The following is a 24833-nucleotide window of genomic DNA, read 5'->3' as shown; positions in this document are numbered from 1 at the left end:
AGTGGAAAGTTTCAGACTTAGTGTGTGGGTCTTCAGGAAAATGAACTATTTCCCCAGGTCTGACAAGCAGCTTTCTTTTCCAGAGAATACAGAATTACAGTATGGGCTCCTTAAAAGTGCAGTGATTCTTATGGTTGCAGCATTTTTTATCTCTCTTTGGCATCTTTATAGAATAATTTTCTAAAGGGATAATTCTCTACTAAAAAATATCAGACCCTGACCATATTTAATGTGCAGAGCAATGCATTGACTCACATACTTGTTAAAAGTTAATAAAGGAATAGTTCATTTTTAAAGCCGGAAGTTTATGGTCTCTGCATCGTCAATTTACTTTAAGCATTGCTGAGACAATCTTTAATCTACTCCCCATTTGGTAATACCTTATTTATGATGCATTTTCATTTTTTAATTTGGGGGGAACATTTGCCTTGACAAAGCCAGCAGATGAAAGTGCTGAAAGGAGGTCAAATGGAAACAAAGCCTATTACCCACTCTATTTCAGACAGGACCAGGCACTTAGCCGAAGAGCCACTGGGTTATTAGATTAATTTCAAAGAGCTTTTACAAGTTGCTTAATTCCATTTTTTTAAAAACCCATGGACCACAAACTCAAATTTCTCCTCAAATGGGGTTAATTTGACAAATGAGGCATGGACCCAGCGTTGTGGAAAAAGCATTCCACTATAATGAGAACTTGGTCTTTCTTGCGAGACTATGCTATTTATGTAAATATGTCTAGAGGCACCTACTATAAGCTTTTAGTTTTCTATGACCTATTAGTTTAGTGTTTATTAAGGAATCATATGTATAGAATTACTAGGCATTCTGGAGGAATGCTGTGTAGCAAGTGTAAAACTGATCTGCTCGGGAGAAACATAGGAGCGCTTCAAAACCACTGTACTATTTTGTTTGTGATTATTTTCATTGCTTTGAAAGTAAACTGCATAAGAATAGGACTTATAATAAATGCTCCGGGCATCTTCAGTAATACCAAGCTAAGGCAATTTGGCAGTCTCCCACTGTGATTTGTGATTTTAAACCCCAAAAATAAAAGCTTTTTGGTATTGATTGTTTTTAATTAAAAATACTCCCAAGTATAAATTGAAGCTGATGCCACCCTCTAAGATTTACTGACTGGAGTGCTCAGTTCATATGGTTTTTCTTGGTATCGCTTGTGTCTTTGGCAACGAGAACACTTGTGGAAACAATCACTGCTCAGCTTTCATCCACATTTCTAGCTAGGGAGATTTTCATAACTTCACAGTTTACATGAGAACGTTTCCTGTGTTAGAAGAATGGGGTTGAGACAATTACCTTTTAGCTCAGTGTGGCCGGGCCTTTTGTTGTAGTCAAATGGCAAATACACGCTCCTTGAAATGGCTTCTTTTATTTTCCTTTGTTTTCTTAGACGTATAAATTTGAAAAGAATGCAATTTAAAAAGTGATTTCTCACAAAGAGTAAATATGCCTTTTGCAAATCAATTTTTGTAACAAGTTATTTATATGATATTACTTAATAAACTGGTTTTTTTCTAACTTGTTTTTTTTTTCAGTTCTCTCAAACTATCGTTTGCAATTAGAGATCTTTAAAATGTACATAAAGATACACTTTATCTTTCCAAATCTGCTGTTTTAACCTCTCAGAAAGCTAGCTAAACCAAACTTGTTATACAATAATTAGCTTGTAAACAACAGTCTCTCCCAACCAGCAACATATATATCATTGGCATAGCCCTGCAGACTTATTACCGCTGGGACATCAAGAATTCTACTGTTATTTATGGGATTGCTGTGTTAAGAAGAAAGCTGTTTATCCTTATGGTAATTGCTTTAGATAAAAAAGGACAGTTCTATATTTTTGCCCATCCCAAATCTCCATCATTTATTTCCCTCCCATAAAAACAATTTTCTGTGGATCTCTGATTTAAAAAAGAAAAAGGGTCAGTCCAAAGGGGAGTGAGAAAAAAATCCTTCCTGAATTCTGATATCATGAGTAAATAAAGTGTCTTTAGCATATTCAGAGCTATAATATTTTACATGCTTGTTCTTTTTTAAGCTGCCTCCTGTTTTTACAGAGGCAGTTTCACAATTTTTAACTGGGAGAATTGAATTCATAGCTTTGCTACAGAGATTTTTATTTATTCATTCATTTACTCAATATATAGTAGGCACTCCACTGTGCTGCAGAATATTCAACAGTAAGCCAGATATATTTTTTCCTTCTCTCCAGAAGCTTGTCCACTAGGAAAGGCTGCCACAAACTCGTAACTTGAGTACCTACCAGAAAGTGATATGGGATGTCTTCAGAAAGGTATATGTGAAAATGTTCATAGGACGTCCCAGGATGGAGAAACTCTTTCTGCCCAGGTAGAGGAGTGTGTGGGAGGTTTAGGAATTAGTGGATTTGAAACCAACGAAGGTAAGAGTCAAAAAGAATAACAGGAAAAGGAGAGAAAAGAGAGGGATGTTTAAGCAATGCCATTGATCTCAGCTGAGGTTCCCTGAAAGGGATGAGGTTTGGAAAATCACATCACCAGAACACAGAGGATCACCAATGCCATAGCAGCTGGTTTTTGTTGTTGCTTCATGTTTTCATTTTTTGCCATTGACTTAAAGCTAACTTGGTGGGAAACAGAAAACCATGGAAAGGAATGATGCTACCAGAAATATACTTGTTGAAGGATATGTACAGTAGTCTGCACAGTGCACTAGAGTCAAGCCCTTCCCACCCCTCTTCCCCATCCCCAGCTCTGGACCACCCCAAGGAGAGCATAGTCTCCAAGATCTAGGAAACCTCCCTGACCTAACAGTAACATAAGCAGGAAGTGCAATGTGCTTTCTCAAGAACCCGGTTCAGGAAGCAGATTCCTGCACACCTTCAGATGGGCTAAGCCCTTTCCCATCGCCTTAACAAACCCCTTCCTGTAATGATATTTATTAGTAATTCCCTCTAGCTGCTGCAATAGACAAAATCCAAAATCTCTATAAAATTTATGTCTCACTCTTGTGAACGTCAGGGCAGTTGCGGGCCTTTCTCCCTGTTGTAGCTGTGCCATCTGCAGCACGTTGCCTCCACGGTCTAACGTGGCAGGGGAGGAGAGCGAGCTGGATGATCATATGAGCCGTTCCTAAACGCAGGACCCACACGTGGCTTATACAACTTCTGCTCACATCTCATTGGCCAGAACTCAATCATGTGGCCCCAAACTCACTGGACAGAGATGTAGAAAGATGAGCAGCGTGGGAATCTGTTCAGAATTCTTACATGTATCTGCCACATAGAAATTCAGTCTCTGTCAATCTTGCAGTATCTTTCCCAATCCCCATCCCAATTTCAATCACCATAATAAGACGTATCTCATAACAATCTTGAGTGTGTTCTCAGAAGAGCAGGTAGAAAGTCACTTACAGGGAATTCCTTGGTTGTCCAGTGGTTAGGACTTAGCACTTTCACTGCTGTGGCCCAGGTTCAATCCCTGGTCAGGGAATGAAGATCCTGCAAGCCGTGAGGGGATGGCCAAAAAAAAAAAAAGTCATTTATAAATTCAACCTTCAAGTTGAAAACCCTTGTAAGAGGTGTCTGCCTACTGTCCCTGACTCTAACACCCATGGAGGGCACTGCTGATGAGTTGGCTCATGGATTTCTAACCTTAGCATCTCTAACAGGAATGCCCCAGCAGCCAACAATAGAACGATGTTGACCTATTTGCCATCCCAAACCTTAGAGATTAAGTTCTCTAGTAAAAACTTGCTTTTTTTTTTTTTCATCCTAAGATTTGTTGACTACTTGCCCCTGACATTTGGGAAGAGCATTCTGGTCTTGAGGTTGTCAAAAATTTGGAACAATTAAGGAAGCTAAAAGGCTCAGCCTGCCATCGTAATTAGCTCATATCTTTTTCTTTCTTTTGTAGTTTTTGTCTCACTTTCCCTTCTTTTTTTTTCTACATCTTTATTGGAGTATAATTGCTTTACAATGCTGTGTTAGTTTCTGCTGTACCACAAAGGGAATTAGCTATATGTATACATATATCCCCATATCTCCTCCCTCTTGAGCTTCCCTCCCTCCCTACCCCACCCCCCTAGGTCATCACAAAGCATCAACTTGATCTCCCTGTGCTCTGCAGCAGCTTCCCACTAGCCATCCATTTTACATTTGGTAGTGTACATATGGCAATGCTACTCTCTCACTTCATCCCAGCTTCTCCTTCCCCCCTAGTGTCCTCAAGTCCATTCTCTACATCTGTGTCTTTATTCCTACCCTGCAACTAGGTTCATCAGGGCTGTTTTTTTTTAGATTCTATATACATGCGTTAGCATATGGTATTTGTTTCTGTCATTCTGACTTACTTCACCCTGTATGACAGACTCTAGGTCCATCCACCTCACTACAAATAACTCAATTTCATTCTTTTTTATGGCTGAGTGATATTCCATTGTATATATGTGCCACATCTTCTTTGTCCATTCACCTGTTGATGGACATTTAGGTTGCTTCCGTGTCCTGGCTATTGTAAATAGTGCTGCAATGAATATTGTGGTACATGTATCTTTTTGAATTATGGTTTTCTCAGGGTATACACCCAGTAGTGGGATTGCTGGGTCATGTGGTAGTTCTATTTTTAGATTTTTTAAGGCACCTCCATGCTGTTTTCCACAGTGGCTGCACCAATTTACCTTCCCACCAACAGTGTAGAACAGTTCCCTTTTCTCCACACCCTCTCCAGCATTTATTGTTTCTAGATTTTTTTGATGATGGCCATTCTGACTGATGTGAATGATACCTCATTGTGGTTTTGATTTGCATTTCTCTAGTGGTTAGTGATGCTGAGCATCTTTTCATGTGTTTGTTGGCCATCTATAAGTCTTCTTTGGAGAAATATCTATTTAGGTATTCTGCCCATTTTTTTTGATTGGGTTGTTTGTTTTTTTGATATTGAGCTGCATGAGCTGCTTGTATATTTTGGTAGCTCACATCTTGATTTCATAAATCTGAACCAACAAGCATGTATCTCTTTCAACAACTTAGATGTAAATTTCAGACTTGTTGCTGCATCTCCCCTTAGTGATACTCATGAACCTTTACATTCATTCTGCAAAAGTCATCGGGGAATTTACTATGGGCCGAGCACTGATCAAGGTGATAGGGATACAAGGGTAAAAAGACAGACACACACCCTGCTCTGCACGTTCCCTTCCCTCAAGGACTGCCGTGATTTAATCTCCCATTGCTAATCTCAGTTTGCCTGACTAAACATTTTGTACAGAATGACACCCTGACTCTTTAGATCACTTTTCTGGGTCTTATATTCCTGAATTCAATAATTTTCTAAATATGCTATGAATAGATATGGTTCTTTAAAAGAAGTAGATTGTCTCCTACTTGTCTATAATATACTTATTCCTTTTTTTAAATGTCTCCCTTGACATATTAGATCATCTTTATTGCTTCCTGAGCCATTTAGTCTCAAAACTTAACTTTTAACCATGAATATATCTTGTTTGCACATTGGTAAGAAAATGTCTCTTTATAGTCAGTAAAGGATAGGTTTCATTAAAGCTTTTAACTTTGCTTAGCTGCCTGATAATAATGCCTTACTTTTATGTGACACTTTAGAAATAAATATCATATATATGACAATATATATCTCACAAAAACTCCGTACACTAGGCTGTATCATTCCCATTTCACAAACAAAGTGGGGCTATTTTTCCTTAGGTCCCATCACAGGAATTAGAATTAAACTCAATTCTTTTAACGCCAGCTCTGCAATCCTGCCATAAATCCCCCATTCTCCCCTTTGTACACATAGTCAGATCCCATCCATTTGAGATAAATATTTATTGGCAGAAAAAAGGATTCTTTTTTCCTCTATGTAAATTCAGATGAGGTCGGACTCCACTGATGGCTGCAACCTTAAAGACATTCCCCTCCATAACATCAGTCCAAATGCTCCGTGAAGGAAAAAAGAAACTGAAAAGCAAAACTCTGCCTATTAACCCCAATTACTCAACTGATTCCTGTTATAAAACACCATTGAAACAGTGTTCCCAAGAAAAAATATTCCTGAGAAACATAAAATTCCACCCAACACCGCAAAAACTCTAGTTTTTTATATAGTAATCATCTTGACAGTATTGATATTTCACACCATCAAATCGTGGTAAGCCCTCTGCAGGGTAGCCATGCCCTTCAAGAGATTGGAGAGAAGGAAAAGAATTAGGACTTCCTGTCGCAATTCTGATTCCATGAGTTTGGATGAACAAAGGAGATTTGCTCTAGCCAGGAGCATCCATTGACTCTAAATACGCACCCTAATAGCCTGGTGTCTGATATATCCTTGGAAAACCCAACTGCCCAGTTAGGTGGTATCCATGTGCCAGAGCAGTAGCTACAAATCTTTGTTTACAAACTAAAAGTAACGTACTTTCCATATTTTTCTATAACTGAACTTCATTTCTGTTTTGAACCCTGATTTCTGTGAGCAACAGAAGCTCAACTTCAGTCATTTAGGGTTTCTTTCCACACCCTTTATTATAGCTAAGATCTAAGGGGCCAAGGTAATGTCAAGAGTGGGGGTCGGGAGAAAGACGAGACATAGTCCAAGCTTAAAGCTAACCTGCTAAGGGAGCTAGGAGGATTAGATGGATGCCAGAAAAAATATGATAATTCTCTTAACCTTCCCTGTCTGTCCTCCCACTTATCACAAAATGGGGAAGCTGAAGTTTATTGATCAGAAACGCTTTCTATGTTATTGTCATTTCTCACTCTCAGAAGGTCAGGATCAAAAGCTTAAGACAGACACCTGTTTCTTTCCTGACTTATGGCTTTGGCAGAGATTCAGAAAGAGCTGAAAGTTACCTCCGAATGTCACTGTTTCAAATCGAATGCTACTTTATAACAGGGTTTTCTTATGCTTTACTATCTCAAGACTTATGAAAAGCATTCATGATAGTATTAAAGTATAATAAATAATATGCTAAAATTGAGCCAGTCTTCAATGATTTCTAAACATCTCTTATGTGATGAAAACTTTACTACCTACTTTATGTATAAAATATATTTTTCCTTTATCATAAATCAAGAAGATCATGACAAAGTATTTTCTGATTTGTGAAAACATTTACACAAAAATATCTTGCAAAGTTACAAAAATTAAATCACAAATGAATCTTCATTTAACAAATAATTTGTACTGAAAATAATAAATGTGACATCCAGACTGTTTTGTTCCCTTTGGATCCAAAGAACTATATCTACCTTAAAGGAATTTGACAAAATGACACCAAGATTCAAATGATAGCTCTCAAGTGAGAAAAGGTTGAGGGGCAGACTGATTTCAGCATTAAGACCTGAGCTGGGCCTCAGAAGGAATGTTAGAACCTACAGCAAAGTCACTGGAATGCTTTTCTAAAATGCACGTTCCCTGGTCTCACTCCACAAATAATCAGGGCTATTTTATGTACTCCACAGGCTGTAGGCCTCCCAAAGTTTGGGGGCTCCACCTTCATTATATTAAACATGTTAAGTTATACCCACAGTTTACCATGAAGATGTGAATCAAGTTGTAGTTCACTAGTCCACACATTGTTTTATATGTATATCATTAGACATTTATTGATTTTATTCTTGCAACTTTCCTTCTGTATTTTAAAGCTCTTTTTTTAAGAAAAAAAAATTAGGCTTTTTTCTGGGCTGCAGTTCATCTGAGAGCAGGAATATGTACTGTGTGTGTTGTGCCTAATGTATTAAAAGATGTCATGGAGAAAGTGAAGACAGGATTGGGACTCTGCATTTATAGCAAGTTCCCCAGTGGTTTTTATGCCCACCAGAGTTTAAGATAAAAGCAATGCTGTTGAAATCACAAAGGCAAGGCATGCTCAAGGAACTTGGGGTAGATCAATTTGACTAGCAAAGAAGGTTATGGAAGGGATGAGGAGGGATGGAAGTTGTAATAGTTTTACACGTGCCTTCCAGCTTCCTTTATGTATTGAATGCAATGCATGCACTTGTGTAGCAAATGATAAAGGGATTAAAACAGGTGCCCTCCCTAGAAAAGTTTGCAAGTTTCCAATTAAAATACCAGGAAGTAGTTTATACACGTTGGCTTAAAACCTCAGGTGAAGCTCTTCACTCTCCCATCCTTTTTTTTCAGAACTTTTCTGGCTACTTTCCCTGCATGTGTCAGTCAATAAGTAAATAATTAAAATCCCTATAGAGTCAATTCTCCAGTCTTCCTAAGCATTTGATTCTATTTCTCTTTTTAAAATCAGCTGTTATTCTGTGAGCCTCAGCTGGGGAACTCCTCATCTCCCAGGGCCCAATCAGAGTTCCACTTCAATTAGCTTAATTGGAAGAAGACACAACCAAATTTCCAATTAAAGTTCTAAACGAGCTATTAGAACAGACTACTTTTGTCTTTTCAGAGAAAGCTCTCCTAATAGTCATTTTTTTTAAAGGTAAAAATCCTTAAAGGAGAAAAGGTGAACACAATCAGATCAATTACTGCTGTTAATCACTCCTCCTAGTAAAATGGGGTCTTTTAGGTAATTTGGAAATAAGCCACTTATTCATTCTTTTATTAATTTTTATTTTTATTAAATTAATATATATAAGTCTAAAATGCCAAATAGTTCTATAAAGCTTATAAGCAAATCTTCCCCCTCAACCCTCACTCCTTTACCCAGAGGTAATCCCCTTCAACTCTTCCAGATAGTTCTAGTGTTTTACTTCCATATTTCTAAATAATGCTTATATGAGTTTGAATCATAAGAAATTATGATTTTTGTGAAAAGTGTTTACATCAACAATTTGAGATGGTTCAACTTAATATTACTATTTCTTGGGTTTACAGTTCTGAACATTGTCTATTGACGTCCCACTATGGAGAGAAAGGATTTAGATTTACTACAGCAACACCCCCCACCTACACACACACACACACAAACACACACACACACACACATGCAAACACACATGCTCACTTCTTCCCCATGCTTCCCATATAGCACAACTGGTGATTCAGAGTTTACATTATTACACTTTGTAAATATTACTCACAGTTGAGCCTTACACTACACTGTGATTTCACTTCTTTTCTTGCTCAACTTTATTTTTCCCTGAAATTAGTAATTGCCTCATTTTAGGGACTTCCCTGGTGGTGCAGTGGTTAAGAATCTGCCTGCCAATGCAGGGGATACGGATTTGATCCCTTGTCCAGGAAGATCTCTCATGCTGCTGAGCAACTAAGCCCATGTGCCACAACTGTTGAACCTGTGCTCTAGAGCCTGTGAGCCACAACTACTGAGCCCGCCTGCTACAACTACTGAAGCCCACGTGCCTAAAGCCTATGCTTCACAACAAGAGAAGCCTTGGCAATGAGAAACCTGAGCACCTCAATGAAGAGTAGCCCCTGCTCACCACAACAAGAGAAAGCCTGCACGCAGCAACGAAGACCCAAAGCAGCCAATAAATAAATTTAAAAAAAATTTTTTAATTAAAAAAAAGTAATTGCCTCATTTTAAACTTTGCTTAGTTTTCTATATACCTGTCATAATTCAGCCACAAACTTCCTGACGTGATTCTTAAATTTCTCTCAATCATGTAAAGTAATCTGTCAATTCTTTTTGCTTGCATTTCTGTCTAGAAACTCTCCATCTTCCTGATGTCAAGGATGAATTTTTGGAAAGCTTTGTTTCTACTCCTGGTTGCTTATCTCTACTTTTTCTGAATTTCTTTTCTGTTTGCTTTAGTCTTTGTCTTCCATATTAGAAGTCTTGCTCAAATGTCTAACAACCCTTAGCTGTCTCTTCCTAGTTAATAGCAAGGCACTGAAAGCTAATTAGAAGGTCTAGGTGTCAGCTGGTGTCCTCCCCATAGCATGATGGAAGAAAACTCATGGTTTCACTGGAGCCCTCAAATGTCAGCCTTCACGAATGTCTAGTCAATTTCCACTGAGAGGAGTCCTCTAATCTCCTCCCCAGGGGTCCAATCCCAGCTGCCAGTATTTAGAAACCACAGAGAAGGAACTGGATGAATCCCAATGTTCAGAATAGAGATTTTCATAATTAACCATTAAGGTACAGCTCTTCCCCCTGCCCTTAGGCATACCTGTTGCTCCTGAGCACAGGATCTCTCTGATTCAGCATTTCTGGAGACTAGACCTCCTGCCTTCTGCTGGGATAGTGAAAAAATCAGCGGGATGTGCAGGGTAGGAAAGAGGATCTGGAGACTAACTGCCCTTGATACAGATTTACAGTCAGTCTGCTTCCAGCCACCCCCACCCCCTGGCAATCAGAGGTACCTGGCACCTCTACGCCTTGACCTTGCCTGAGTGCTGCTGTGAGTCAGCTTGCTTCTTATTCCATTCCCACCCCAGGCTAGAAATTAGGCTTCTCCATTCTGCTGGGTACATTGCTACTCATTTATCCTCCTTTCAGCTTCTAAATTCATCAATCAGTGCATATGAATAAATATGTATGGTGATAGATGTTTCAGACAACAACTTGGAACATGACAAACCCTAGAGGTTTATAGTCTAGCAGAAAAAACACCAAATAATTAAATAAGCAGCTTTAATGAAGTGCTATAATAGAAGTATGGGGGGAGGGGGATTGTGGATACAAATCATGGCTTCTGAGAGGAATACATGATCGTGCTAAGTGGTGAAAAATAGTCAGGAGTAAGATGGAGAAAGAACATCCAAACAAAATGAACAGCCTATGAGAAAACTTAGAACTGGCAAAGACCATGGTACTTTTTTTAAGTATCTGCATTTCTTTTTATTTTATTTTATTTTACTTATTTTTTGGCTGTGTTGGGTCTTCGTTGCCAAGCGCAGGCTTTCTCTAGTTGCAGCAAGTGCAGGCTACTCTCCGTTGCAGTGGTCCAGCTTATCATTGCCATGGCTTGCTGCCAAGCACGGGCTCTAGGCATGCGGACTTCAGTAGTTGCAGCATGCAGGCTCAATAGTTGTGGCACATGGGCTTAGTTGCTCAGCAGCATGAGGGATCTTCCTGGACAAGGGATTGAACCCGTGTTCCCTGCATTGGCAGGCAGATTCTTAACCACTGCAGCACCAGGGAAGTCCCAAGAGTCAGGATCTTAAAAAATGCAAGCCATTGTAAGATGTGAAGAAGAGAAGTGACAGGATAAGGTTTTCTGTTGAAAGATAACTCTGCCTCTAGCATGGAGAAAGGCTTGGAACTGGATGGAATTGCAAGCAAGGGAACACAATAGGAGGCTAGTGTGGTCATTCAGACACAAGGTGAAAATAGCTGGTACTAGCACACTGGTAACAGTGATTTTTATGTCCATGGATTCGTGAGAAATTTAGAATGATTTTGCACATTAACTGGGTTGTGAACCATCCCTACATGTTTCTGAACTGAGCACTTATATGGCTTGTGGTGCTGTCACAGAGAGGGGCCAGGACAGGAAAGGATTTGAAAGGATGATAATCTGTATCCTTTGAGCGCGCTAAGTGCGAGGTAGCCATGTGACATTCAAGACAAGTTGGACAGCAGCTGAATATGTGGGTCTGAAGTTTAAGGTGAGCAATTTGGGGTGTAGGTGTAGCTTTGAGAGCCAGCAACATGTGGATAACAATTTCAGGCACAGGAATGGATGACACTGTGCAGGGAGAGCCTGCAGAATGTGAAGAGGAGAGGGACGAGACACATCCTATCTGAACACCAGTATTTAAGGAATAAACAAAAATAAAAGAACGTGCTAAGTAGACTGCGAAACATTTTCTCAAGAACTAGGAGAAAAGCAGGGGAGTTGTTTAGGGAAAGAGTTATAATAAGAATGGCAATGTTAACAGTACCAAATGTTACCCAAGGGTCAACTAAGATAAGAATTGAAAAGTTTCCAGTGGACATAAAGAAGAGGAGGTAGTAGATGACATTGGCTACAGCAATTTCAGTAGAGATGGGACATTAGCCAGGGTGTAATGGGTAAGGAGGTGAAGTCAGTGAACTTTGCCAACTCTCTGTGGAAGTTAAGTGGTGAAAGGGTATAATGGCGAGGATGTGAGGCACTGATAAGATAATAGATTTGGGATCAGGAGGTTCTGTAGTTTCTGTGGAGAAGCAGGCATAGCTACCTGGGTGGAGAGTAGGAGAGAGAGGTGGTTGAAAACAGAAGGCTTTCCAGGTAGCACTAAGATCCAAGTTAGAGTTCAAGACCATGAATTTATAGTAGCTCTAATCTCTAGCCTAGTGTGATTAAAGTTTGAATCATCTCCTTTTTCCCCAAAGCCAAAAAGATGTAATGTGATATAAAGCCACTCACCTTTCCATCAAACTTTGTAAGATGTATAGACAATTTAGGGAAATAGTAACACTGTGTCTTGTAGAACAATTCAGTGACATACTCAACAGTGTTAAAACTTCAGTCTCTTGACAATCTAGTTTAGTTTGGAAGATCATGTTTCTTCATAGAAAAAGCCTTTAAATGATTCTCTTAAGCAACCTATTTGATTATTCTTACTCAGTTTCAAAGGCTATTTATTAGATCCTTAGAGAATGAGCAGGTTCCCATACACAAACAAAAAAAAATCCTTCTAATCATGGGATTCCAATGTTGCATTGCATTGACACTTTTTAAATCTGTATGATTATCTCAGAAAACAGATGACCTCTATAATCAAATCAGGCTTATCTTATTTCACTTGGAAATTTTTTAAAGCATTGGTGCTCATATTATCTGTTAATCAAATTTGGTCTAGGTGTACTTCCTCCAAAGAAGAGTCGTTTTAAGTTCTCCTTGGTTATTGGTGAGTAATATACAATGGATCTTTGGAGGGACAAGGTTGTTAAAGGTATGCCTGGTCATGTTACTACTGTACGTAAAGAATAACTTTCAATATCATTTACAGTCATCAGTCCTCCTCATTTCTGTCTTGGCAAAGCCCTCTAAGAAATGATATACACATGGTCGATATGCTATGTTATACATCTTTGTTATCCATCAACATACCTGCCACGGTATGCACACAGTAGGCTCCCAATGAATATTTACTGACTACCTGAATGAGTGAGGTTTTATATCTTTGAAGAAGAGTTACTCTTTAATAACTATTCTTCGGGAATGTCAAGCTGTGTCTAAAAGTAATCAAGTGTGACAATTGTAATATTTTCCTAAGCTTTTGTAGTTTAATTTACATGCTTTCACATTCACTTTCAGATAGCAAGGGCATAAAACATCTTTTCCATGGTTGCAATGATCCCACATAGTCAAGATTCTCAGTGGAGCCATCACACGTTGACCTTGAAATCCCCACAGGACAACTTTGGATGGTGACTCAGGAAAAGACGCGCGCGTGTGTGTGTGTGTGTGTGTGTGTGTGTGTCTGGTATGTGCATGTGTGGTGTTTTCTTTTACTGTTGAATATTGCGGCTGGGTTTCGTAATAAGGAGACAAGAGGTTGAGTACCTGGGGGACAAGTGTTATACACACACTGAAAGGCAATGTTCATCTCTTCTGAATACATGAAAAGGGAGAGGAGAATGGTGCTGAGCAAGCAGGATGTTCAGGACCTTAGTGTGGACCATGGAAAACTGCTGCACAATCAAAACTGATGGAAAAGGTCTCATCGAGCAGCTTTGAAAATATTTTTTTTATTTCAAAAGTTAGATAATTTTTCTAAAGATTTAGGATTAAGATTGCTTTATGAATCTTTGTCTCTGTAAAAAAACAATGTGAAAAACATTGTTTTCTGGATTTGGCTACTTGCCTATTGGTCTATTGGTCTATTATCAGGGTGAGGGTGTGACAAAGAGAGATCGTTGAGGCATAGCACCAGAAAGTTCCAGCCAGGAAAAAAAAAATTTAAATCACTGTTTTAGATAAAAATAAAATTTTTCCAAATGAGAGTTCGTGAATTGGATAACCTTTTACATGTAAAAACTATTTTGTTCTAAGTTTACTCTCAACATCCCAAATACTGAAGACATTTAATGCGAGTTTTGCTTTCAGCACACACTTGTGCTAACTTCCCTTTGTTTCTGCATCCCTTTCTTCAGTTGTTTCTAAAAGCATCTGTCATGCACCTGCTCCATGCAAAGTTCTTTGCAAAGTCATGTCAGAGATAAAAAGAGAGTAGGATTCTTGTTTATCCCAGAAGAATTGTTAAATATTTTCATGCTGGGAATGGTTCAGCATTGTTCATTAAAAATGTCTGTATATATTCTCAGCAATTAGAAGAAAAAAGTTACTTGATTACTCTAGCTATTTTACCTATAATGGATGCTCCTCTAACTAGCCTGTTATGTGGTTTGAGTTAATAAATTCCCAAAGAGAAATTAATAGGCTACATTTCCGTTTGCAGAATTGGATACATTGAATCATGCTTCCAAGTATTTCAAAGTCTTTCACTTTGCATTATCTTGCAGAGTGAGGAAAGAAAAAAGCTTTACAAGAAGTATTTTTCTATTTGTAGTAAAACTTTAAATTTAAAATAGTCCAAATTACTAGTGTCCTTCATCATATAAGTTATCAATTCCTTTCATGAAATTAGGGGAATAATTATTATAAAAATTAAATATGTAAGCATTTTTATTGGTGTAAAAAAGTATTTGGTGTAGCTAAATGTGTATAATCGTTTGATATATAGTGGTTTATTATTTTCTTGTCTCTGTATTTTCTATGGAGGAAAGATTTGTAACTTTTTTAGATAATTTGCAAATTTGGAGGAAAACAATACACCTTAAATGTGTTAATAGAGCAGTGTTTTTATTACAACTTCCACGGTATTCCTTGTGATTAGGCAAAATTATGTTACCAAAAATCTGCATCAAATATTTTTCCCAGATACCAAAATAACTTGTAATTAACGAGCATACTTCATTATCAGATTCCCTCATCCTCTGAGAATGCATATTATATCTGCAAAAACCCAGTATGATAATAATTCACATGAACGAAAATGCAGGATATAAACCGATGGGTTTAACATTATTAAATCGCCTACAGGAAGTGAGATACTCACTAGAAAAAAGATGGACTTCTAAATGTTTATAAGCTGGTTGAGAAACAAACAGGGAAACCAATGAATACTGTAGTCGACTCCTGTAGAGGTGTGTGACCAGCCCTAACTACCTGAGGACAGACGATCCCACCTCAGCGTGATTGGGGTCTCCTGGCCATAGCTGATTAGACAAATGCTTTAGGTAGCTCTAGTTTTGTTTCTGTTGCTTATAGAGTTACTTATATAGTGTGCATCCATTATCGTGCAGAGAGTGAGGAAAGAAATAGTTACTTTTATTTCTGTTACTCACCCAAACAAAATGTTACTAAGAAAACTATAAAAGTGATAATTTAGGCAGCAAACAGTAGGCAATGGTCAAATTCCAGAGGGCTCCGCTCAAACACCGATATGCTGGTAGCAGAAGGAAGTCCATCCTATCATCCCAGCTCCAACATAGAGGAGCAGCTCTGCCTGAGGAGTGGAAGCTGTCTGTGGCTGAGTGTGGCTAAAGCACCATACGTGGAACAAAGACCCTAGGCCACTAGCTACCAAATCAGTAATAGCTCCATGAGGTTGTTCCCTTGATACGAAGGAAACCAGCCAGAGCTTCGCATTAAATCTCTTTCCATTCCCTCCCTCAGCCACTTTAGGGGCAGGTGGAGCAAACTCTGGTGCCTGTCACCTCACAGCCTGTAGGTGGCAGGTATTTGGGCAGCAGCGGAAAATAATTGCTTCCGGATGAAGACCCATTCCTGAAGTAAAAATGCAAAGAATGATTGCAGCAGCCGACTGTCCTGTCTCGTGCTAAGTGCCCAGCTCCATGGTGCTTGTGAGGATATCCTTCAAGGAAAGGCGGTCCATTCCCTCCATCAAGGTGGGTCATGCCTTGGTGAGCCTGAGTTACCAGCCCTTTTCATTCTCATGTAACCACTTCCCAGGGCAAAAACCAGCCCCATATGAACCAGTTCAAGACCATTTTAGCAGCACCTAAAGTCCAGCCTTTCACCTCTCTCTCTGGACTCTAATTAGCATTATGTGAAAAGCCTTGCTGTCCTTCCCTATCATTAGACATTCATCAGGTCAAGCCTGTAAACCCCAAGGTCTCCACAAACACAAATTTCAGTAAGAAAAGAGAGGAGCGATTAGACCATCTTTCCCAGACACCTCTAAGTTTCCTATGCAAAACGCCTCATCTCTGCTCCAAAGCTGGTCATACACTAAGACAAGGATGAAGATTGAGTTATACTTCTGGGCCTGGACTAGAACTTGTGTGATGCAATGCACGTCTCTATGACCCTGGTCTAAATCCAGGGTCCCTCTACATATTGGCAGAGTGGTTGTCAGGCTCTGTGAGTGATGAAGGGAAGAAAGCCCCAATTAAGGAATCCAACTATCTAATGAGGAGGACCCCGTGAGAGAGGTATCCATAACTAACTCATAAAACACTTCCTGGGAAGGGATGATGAGTTTTAAGGATGTAAAGCAATTTTCCAGATGGAATTGGCAGTAGTCTTCCAAGCACAGAGTAGTGCAAATACGTGCTTCCCTGTAGCAAAGGCAAGTAATTTAGTATAACTAAGTCAACCCGGGAGAAATTTAAGCTGGAAATAGAAATATTATGCCAGGGAGTTTGGATTTTCTCCTGAAGGCTATAGGATGTTCTCGAAGGAGTTGAAGTAGAAGTGACATGATCAAATTAGGGATTCAGAAACTTCAAAACAAGAGCAATGTAGAGAACAGAGTAAAGCCTTGCATTATTATACTAATAAAATCAAGACGTAATGAAGGCTAAGAGAGTAGATCTTAAAATTTCTCATCGCAAGAAAAGAAAACAATGTGTGACTATTTGTGGTGATGGATGTTAACTAGACTTACTGTGATGATCATTTTGCAACATACATAAATATCAAATCACTATGTTATATACTTTATATATTTTGTATATCTATAATATCTCAATAGAAAAATCAAAATTAAAAAAGTAATGAAGTTTTCAAAATAAGACCACTCAGTGAGAATAAAAAGTAGAGGAGATATTTGGGAAGGATAAGTGACAGAACTTGTTGACTGACTGATACTGAGGGAGAGGGAGAAGTGGAGGCTAGGATGACTACCAGCTCTTGCTAGTCTAGGCAATGGGTAGGTGTGGAGAAAAAGAGTTAGCATTATATTTCGGTTTAGCCTCTCTTTGCAAAAGCATTGCAATATTTCCTTACTTCTTCCCATCCAGAATTTATCATCAGATTTTTCTCTGAAACATATGAAGCAAGTGAGTGATGTTTATATATATATTATTTTTCCATTGCTATGGAAAAATTATCACAGACTTAGTGACTTAAAACACCCAATTATTAGCTGAGAGTTCTGCAGATCAGAAATCTGCTAGGCACGCCTACATTCTCTGCCCAGGGTCTCACAAGACTTGTAATCAGGTGTCATTTGGGCTGGGATCTTATATGGAAGCTCTGGGGAAGAATCTGTTTCCAAGTTCATTCAGGATGCTGGCAGAATCCAGTTCTTTTCAGCTATAGAACTGAAGTCCCCAGATACTTGCCGGCTGTCAGGCAGGGGCTACTGTCAGCTTCTAGAGGCCACCTGCATTCCTTGGCATATGGCCCCTTCCAACTTCAAAGCTAGCAACAGTGTATTGAATCCTCATTCTTTGAATCTCTGTGACTTCCCCTTCTGCCACCAGCCAGAGAAAACTCTCCTTTTAAAGGGTTTGTGTGATTAGATCAGGCACTCTCAAATACTCTCCCTTTTGCCATATAACATAACTTCCTGGGAGTGATACAAGGGGACAGTGGTCGGGTGCCATCTTAAAATCCTGCCTACAACACCTTACAAGGGTGGAGCTAAAAGAAATGATCCTCCTTCAAGACCAGGGTAGTGTGAAGAGGAATATTAAGATCAGAGAAGAAAGTTGAATAAAAAGCCAGCCTCAGAGAGCCAAAAGGGCAAGTCAACAGGTCTCCGAAGAGAATGGCTCCAAAGCAGAAACTGAGACAAGGATATGGACCCAGAGGAATAAGAGCCAGGAATTCAAGAGTCCAATGAGTCAAGACAAAATGGAAAAAAGGAACTTTATATAAAATGGTGACTTGAGCAAAGATGTCTGTCTTCCCAGGCCCCTGTTATAGGAACACAATGATTTTGAAAATAGTGAACAAGCTGTCTCAACACTTGAACTAGGAAAAGTTCTGGCACATGCCATGACTTCAAAGAGATACAACAGAGATGGAACCAGATGAAAATAAGTAGAGGAGGACTTGGGGAAATCCCAGAGACATCTTCCAAGTTTGAAGGCTGATCAAATGAATCACAGGACAAGAAGGAAGTGTGCCACAAGGGAAACACAATCATCTAGAAGCAACTGAGCTGTGAGCCCATGAGCGTGGGCCAACCTACCTAACAGAGCATTGAATGGCAGCTGGGCTGAAAGACAAGACGGACAGAAGAAACAGGAAAGGCATAACTCCATGGCTTGCCTTGAGTAGAGGTTGAATCACACCAAAAACTATAGATGTTTAGCCCTTGAAAGACAGTTAGCAGAGACTCAACATATACATAAATGGAATTTCTGACAGAGACCATAACAAATGGAACAGAAGCAGGGCTCAAATAAGTGAGAAAATAGCTAGCATTCGTTGAGAACTTATGATGTTCTAGGTGCTATGCTAAGCACAGAACACGTACCACGTCCAGTGGTACTCCTTCCATTGCTTTGGGGAACAATCGCACTGTGTGGATGACTCATCCAACACTCTGCCTTCTCAATTCCTAACTAGTTCGCTTCTCTGAGCTGTTGTGATGATTGACCTTGGATGATATTATTATAACATTGCACCCCCTGCTTCCCTTTTGTTTGCATTGGCCTTGATTAGGTGTGGGCTGTTTTTTTTTTCAGCAGGGGAGGGGGAATGGGGGTTTCCACACACTTTTAATTTTCAACTTCACCGAGGTAACTTTGTTTGAGATATGTCTCTTTTACACTTCATCTTGTGGTATGACATTTTTTAAGTGATGTGAAGTATGAGGAGTTTTTTTCTTTCTCTCAACAGATTGCTTACTCCATTTATATTTATTAATGTGACACTATCTCTATTCAGTTCTGTACTTTATGTATTTAATACTTGCATTGTTTTCTCTATTTTCCTATGTGATCTGGGTTTCTCTAATTTGTTTTCGTGTGGTTTTGTGTTCATGATACGTTTTTAGTTTTTAGATTTTATGCTTTTGAATAATACATTTAAACAACTTTTAAAATTTATTCATCAACCTTAAACAGCATCTACCAATTTTCCCTAAGGAAGGTGAGGAAATTATCATACGTACCTCTCCTCCCAAATTTACACACCCTGCACATACTGATTCGGTTGGTTATATTGCTATTTTAATTTATTCTGGTGTTATCTCTATGCATTAAAAGAACACACTTAAACCTTCATAATTTGAATTATCAGCATTTGTTAGAATTTCTTATGCTCCATAATGAAATAAGAGGAAACAAACACTTCCTCCCATCTCTCTTTTCCTCTGACCTCCTGATTATTGTACTGAGATCATTATTTCTATGTTGTCACAGTTTATAACCTTTGCATTCTCTTCTAAGGCCTTAATTTCCAGGTGTTTAGTCCTGGTGCTATATCTAAATAGTATCAGTATTCTCATTATTCTATTCCTGAACTCTTTATTTATCTCTTCTCTCTTGATTGGCTGGATTTCATAATCAGTTTCTTTTTCCCTCCAAAAAGCTAATGAGTGCCATGTTGCCTGAGTTCTTTGATGTATCAAAATAATCTGCTTGAATGACATTTAACTGAGTATAAAAATCTCAGAACACATTTTCTCTCCCTGAAGACTTTGTAGTAATTGCCTGAGCATTTTCTAGCATCGTTGGTAGGAAGTTTAAAACTGGCTTGGTTTTCTCTTGATACAGGTGAATTTCTTCATTTCCTGGCTTAGTTTCACTCATTAATTCAATGAGTATTAGTTGGATGTCTACTGTAATAGGTACTTTTCTAACCACATCAGGTTCTTTATTCTTGACATCCAGCAAATTTATCATTACCAGTTGTCCTATGGCAGTGATTTTTTTTCTTTTTACCTTTAATGTCATGGGGTTCCCATGAATTCCGTTCTCTTTTTGTTGAAAAGCGCTTGAAACTTTATTCGCTGCAGGACTGGATTCATTTTCTGACATGTATTATCCCCTTGCCTTTTTAAATCTTTTCTTTCCTCCACTCACCTCACTGGCTATATTTTTTTTCTTTATGTTTTCCTTATTTGCTCTATCTTTCAAATATCTATACAGTAGTCTATGCTCATTTCTTTCTAATTATGACTCCTTTTTTTATAAATTTATTTATTTATTTTATTTATTTATTGGCTGCGTTGGGTCTTCACTGCTGCACACGGGCTTTCTCTAGTTGTGGCAAGCTGTAGCTGCTCTTCATTGTGGTGCGTGGGCTCCTCACTGTAGTGGCTTCTCTTGTTGTGGAGCACGGGCTCTAGGTGTGTGGGCTTCAATAGTTACAGCACATGGGCTCAATAGTTGTGGCTCGCAGGCTCTAGAGCACAGGCTCAGTAGTTGTGGTGCACGGGCTTAGTTGCTCCGTGGCATGTGGAATCTTCCCAGAGCAGGGCTTGAACCCATGTCCCCTGCATTGGCAGGCAGATTCTTAGCCACTGCACCACCTAGGAAGTCCTAATTATGACTCACTCTTAAATGAGGGCACTTCCTCTTGCTCAGCCTTTTGCGCAGGAGTCACATCAGGAAGGAATGGAGGAGAGAGTCAGCATCTCAAGAGCCTCGTTGAAGCAATGTCTTCTCCGAAGACTTATTCATCAGCTCTGCTGTGCCTTTGCTCCAAGCATGTCTCCTCCCCTTGACCCGCATTCCTTCTTGGAGGGAGCAGAAGATTTTCAGGCTCGTGGGGAAGCCCCATACGGCTCACGTTCTCTGGTGGTGACTTGACATTTATTTTCATTCTCCTTCAGTTGACCTTGAGCCGCTGGTCAAAGCTGATTCCATGTGCAGAAGGCGCAGAGGTTAGGAGGACAGGCTCTAAAACCAACCAGTAAAATTGGGATCATGATAGTGACCTCCCCATAAGGTTACTGTGAGTGTTACCGAAGTTGGTATGTGTAAACCATTTAAAGCAGTGCCTAATACATAGTAAGCACTCAATAACCATCGGCCTTTGTTACTGTTGGTACTATTATTAGTGGTGTTGTTATTCCCATTGTAGGCCTACAGGATGTTTCCTGCAAAGTTAACGGATTTTTCTCCTTCCAATCCCATCTGGTCTGCAGTTCCTCACTGTTGGATGTGGAATTAATGGTTTCCAGTAGGGGATAACTGGTGAAGCTCTTCTGAGCAGTGCCACCTACTATTGGGAAACTCTGCAGTGTGTGTATAGACTGTCAAGTGTGAATCTACTTTTGACATCCTTTTGGAATTGAGGCTAAATGCCCCTATATTTAGAAGCAGTTCTTAATAGTTTGGGGTTGTGTCTGTCTCCCGGTTTCATGAAAGATGGGCTCTTTTTTAGAATTTGTGTTGCTTTCGGTTGATATTAGAGAAAGGAGCTTAATACAGTTATCTTTATGCCACCATCTTTAAGCAGAAGCTCTTAATGTTTTTAAATCCAGGAATATTTTTAAATTAATGAGAGAATGGTGAGCTCCTCTTTTTCTCCACTGAAGCTTAAATATGAAGACATTATAAGAAGGATTTAAGAGTTAATGCAGTTTAAAAGGACAATTTAAACCCTAAAATCAGTTCCTAAGGGAGACTATTAAATCTTATTCCAGTTTTATACTTGTGACTAAATATTTTTTATTTAGAAAATGGCTTTGCATTCGAAATGGAAGTATAGTTATAAAATCTTGGTAAATACATTTCAAGTTGTTATTTCAAGCTTCTATGAAATTTCAACTGAGTATAAATAGATGTATTTTTATATTTCTATGTAAATATCTATGTATGTGTCTGTGCATATATATATGTGTGTATGTATATGTCTATACGAATATAGATATTCAAAAGATACATTTCAATCCATTTAACCCAAGACAGAATTTGAATTTTATGGGTTTTACTTTCCCTTTGAGTCTGTGTCTTCCTTAATACACAAAGGGAAGTAAAATAATTAAAGCAGCTGATGGTTATTTGTTATTTTCATGATGATGATGATCAAGTATGTTTGTAAATTATTTCATTTCTTTTTCAAACAATCACAAGAGAAAAAGCAATTATTATGCCTACTTCACAGATAAGCAAAATAAGGCTTAGAGGGTGAGTCACATGTCAGAATCATCCAACCAGCAGGTAGAGAGTTATCAAGCCACGCTGGCTCAAAACCCATACTCCTAAATAAACAATGTGCTAAACTCCCTCCCTTCTTTCTCCAATATAGCCTACTTATGTCACAGGACTCATCTGACAAGGAGAAAAAAGGAAATTTCAATTCAATAATTGTCCAAGGTCACCCAATTCAAAAGAGAAAGAGAGAAAAGATGCTCTTTCCACTACAGCTCTTAAAAATTAGAAAAGTGAGGCTATGTGTCCCAGAACAAAGATCAAGTAAGAAACTTTTAATCAATATTTTAAAATTCATTTATAATTTTTGAGACCTATTTTCCTGTACTAGGGCAGCGAGGGGGAAAAAACACTCTCAAGAACGTTCTTTTCCATTGGTGGCCAAATCTTCCAAAGAATGAATGCATCTCCAAAACAAATGACCACTTGGCTATTAAACATAGGGAAAAAGAAATTGCTCTGAACAATGGTGCATATAAACTGAATTTTTGAGATATAATAAATATGATTCTCCTTGAAGGTGATTTTTTAAAAATTCAAGTTGCCGAAGTAAGTCAAAAGAGACAAATATAGCTCTTCCCTTCTATATGCCGAGGTTAATCATAAAACGCATCTTTGTTTTAAAATCCCGTGAATGTCAGAATAGGAAACCATCCAGTGTCAGTTCATAAATGGACCATTCTGTTTGAAACTTTGACAAATAACTCCCTGGCTTTGCTTCTCTTTGCTGAAGAAGGAAGCAGTGGCCTTCTGGGGCAGCGCCTTAAAGATATTTCGGTGAGATTTATGTGGCACAGAGCACTCTCAAAGACAAATCAATATATCCAAGTTGAGCATTCTGATATAATCACACTGATCAAGAAAAGTACTTCATCGCCACAGATCTGTCATTTCTTCCTTTCATTGTCTGGCGATGCCTAAAGATTGCGTGACCCTGAAACAAAGCTCTGAATGACCATCTTCAGTCGTGTAGGGAATTAACAGAATTCCATAAAGTCAGCCATCACTCTGGACGCAGAATTTATTTCCCTTGGCAGGAGAAGTACATATCAGAGAGCAAAACGAATGAAGAAAGATAGGCCCGGATTATGGCCTTATAATGAGTTGTGAACCTAAATATACACACAACGTTAACCTCAGATATTTTGGCAAATCGTAAATTCCGTAGGGTTGTAGAAAGGATGATCTCATTGCTCCACACTGTTTCTGAGGGAAGATGTACAGTCATCTTGATTACGGGGCGGGGGGTGGGGGTGCAGGGAGGCAGGTTCTCCCCAGGCCTGTCTTGAACTCTGCCCATTTCCTGGAGATGCACAGCCCAGTAACCCTCTCTTTCCTGGGATTCAGCCTCTGAGCATCACTGACCTGCGTTTTCTTTAATGAAATTAACAGTACCCTGATTAAAATCTTCCTAGTTCTTGGCATTGAAGCAAATAGAGTGAGGGGGAAAAATCGGTCTCAAAATTGTGTGTGAGAATGTATTTAAGAAAGGGAACAGGGCGCTTCCCTGGTGGTGCAGTGGTTAAGAATCCACCTGCCAATGCAGGGGACATGGGTTCAATCCACGGTCTGGGAAGAGCCCACACCCGAGGAGTAACTAAGCCTGTGTGCCACAACTACTGAAGTCCACACGCCTAGAGCCTGTGCTCGGCAACAACAGAACCTGCCACAGCGAGAAGCCCGAGCACTGCAACAAAGAGTAGCCCCCGCTCACCGCAACTAGAGAAAGCCTGCACGTAGAATGAAGACCCAATGCAGCCAATAAATAAATTAACTTAAAAAAGAAAAGAAAAGAAAAGAAAGGAAACAGGATAGGGTTGTGGATGAAGTTTTAGAGGATGAATAAATACCATTCTCTCTCTGTTGTGGGCTGAATAGTGACTCCTCCTCCCATTCACATGTTGAAGCCTTAACCCCCAGTACCTCAGAATGTGACTGTACTTGGAGAGAGGGCCTCTAAAGAGCGGATTAAGCGAAAATTGGGCCGTTAGCGTGAGTCCTAATCTAGTATGACTTGCATCCTTATAGGAAGAGAAAATCTGGACACAGGCAGCTACAGAGGGAAAATCATGTGAGGACGCAGGGGTAACAGCCACCTACAAGCCAAGGAGAGAAGCCTCCGAAGAAATTAACCCTGCTGACATCTTGATCTTGCATTTCTAGCCTCCAGACTGTGAGAAATTAAATTTCTATTGCTTAAGCCACCCAGTCTGTGATACTTCGTTGTAGCTGCCTTAGCAAGCTAATACACTCTCCTCCAGAGCTCTGAACCCGCGGATAAATAAGAGACAAGAAACAGAGAGATGGGAGCAAAGGGTCAGCCATGTTTTTCATAAACCTGATTTGGGAATGTTGCTTTGGATCAGCAGTTAATAAGACATGCACTGAGATCAAAACAGCAGGCCTTCCCTGGAAACATATCACACGGGGGAGTCCAGGAGGCACTCTGGGTGGGAAGACCTGAAAGAAAGAGGACCAGAGCCAGTTAGGAAGAAAGAGAATGCCCTGTGAAGGAGTGAGTGAGTGGGTGGAGAGAGGTT

General features: G+C 39.3%; 1 non-coding gene across 1 annotated transcript; it reads left to right on the top strand.

The window, feature by feature from the left end:
- Positions 1–3416: 3416 nt before the first annotated feature.
- On the top strand, positions 3417–3488 carry TRNAE-UUC (transfer RNA glutamic acid (anticodon UUC)). The gene has a single exon. It is a non-coding gene; the product is annotated as a tRNA-Glu (tRNA).
- Positions 3489–24833: the final 21345 nt, after the last annotated feature.

This window comes from Hippopotamus amphibius, chromosome 15 (genome assembly GCF_030028045.1).
Source record: "Hippopotamus amphibius kiboko isolate mHipAmp2 chromosome 15, mHipAmp2.hap2, whole genome shotgun sequence".
Lineage (NCBI taxonomy): Eukaryota > Metazoa > Chordata > Mammalia > Artiodactyla > Hippopotamidae > Hippopotamus > Hippopotamus amphibius.
This window is presented reverse-complemented; position numbering and strand designations above follow the sequence as displayed.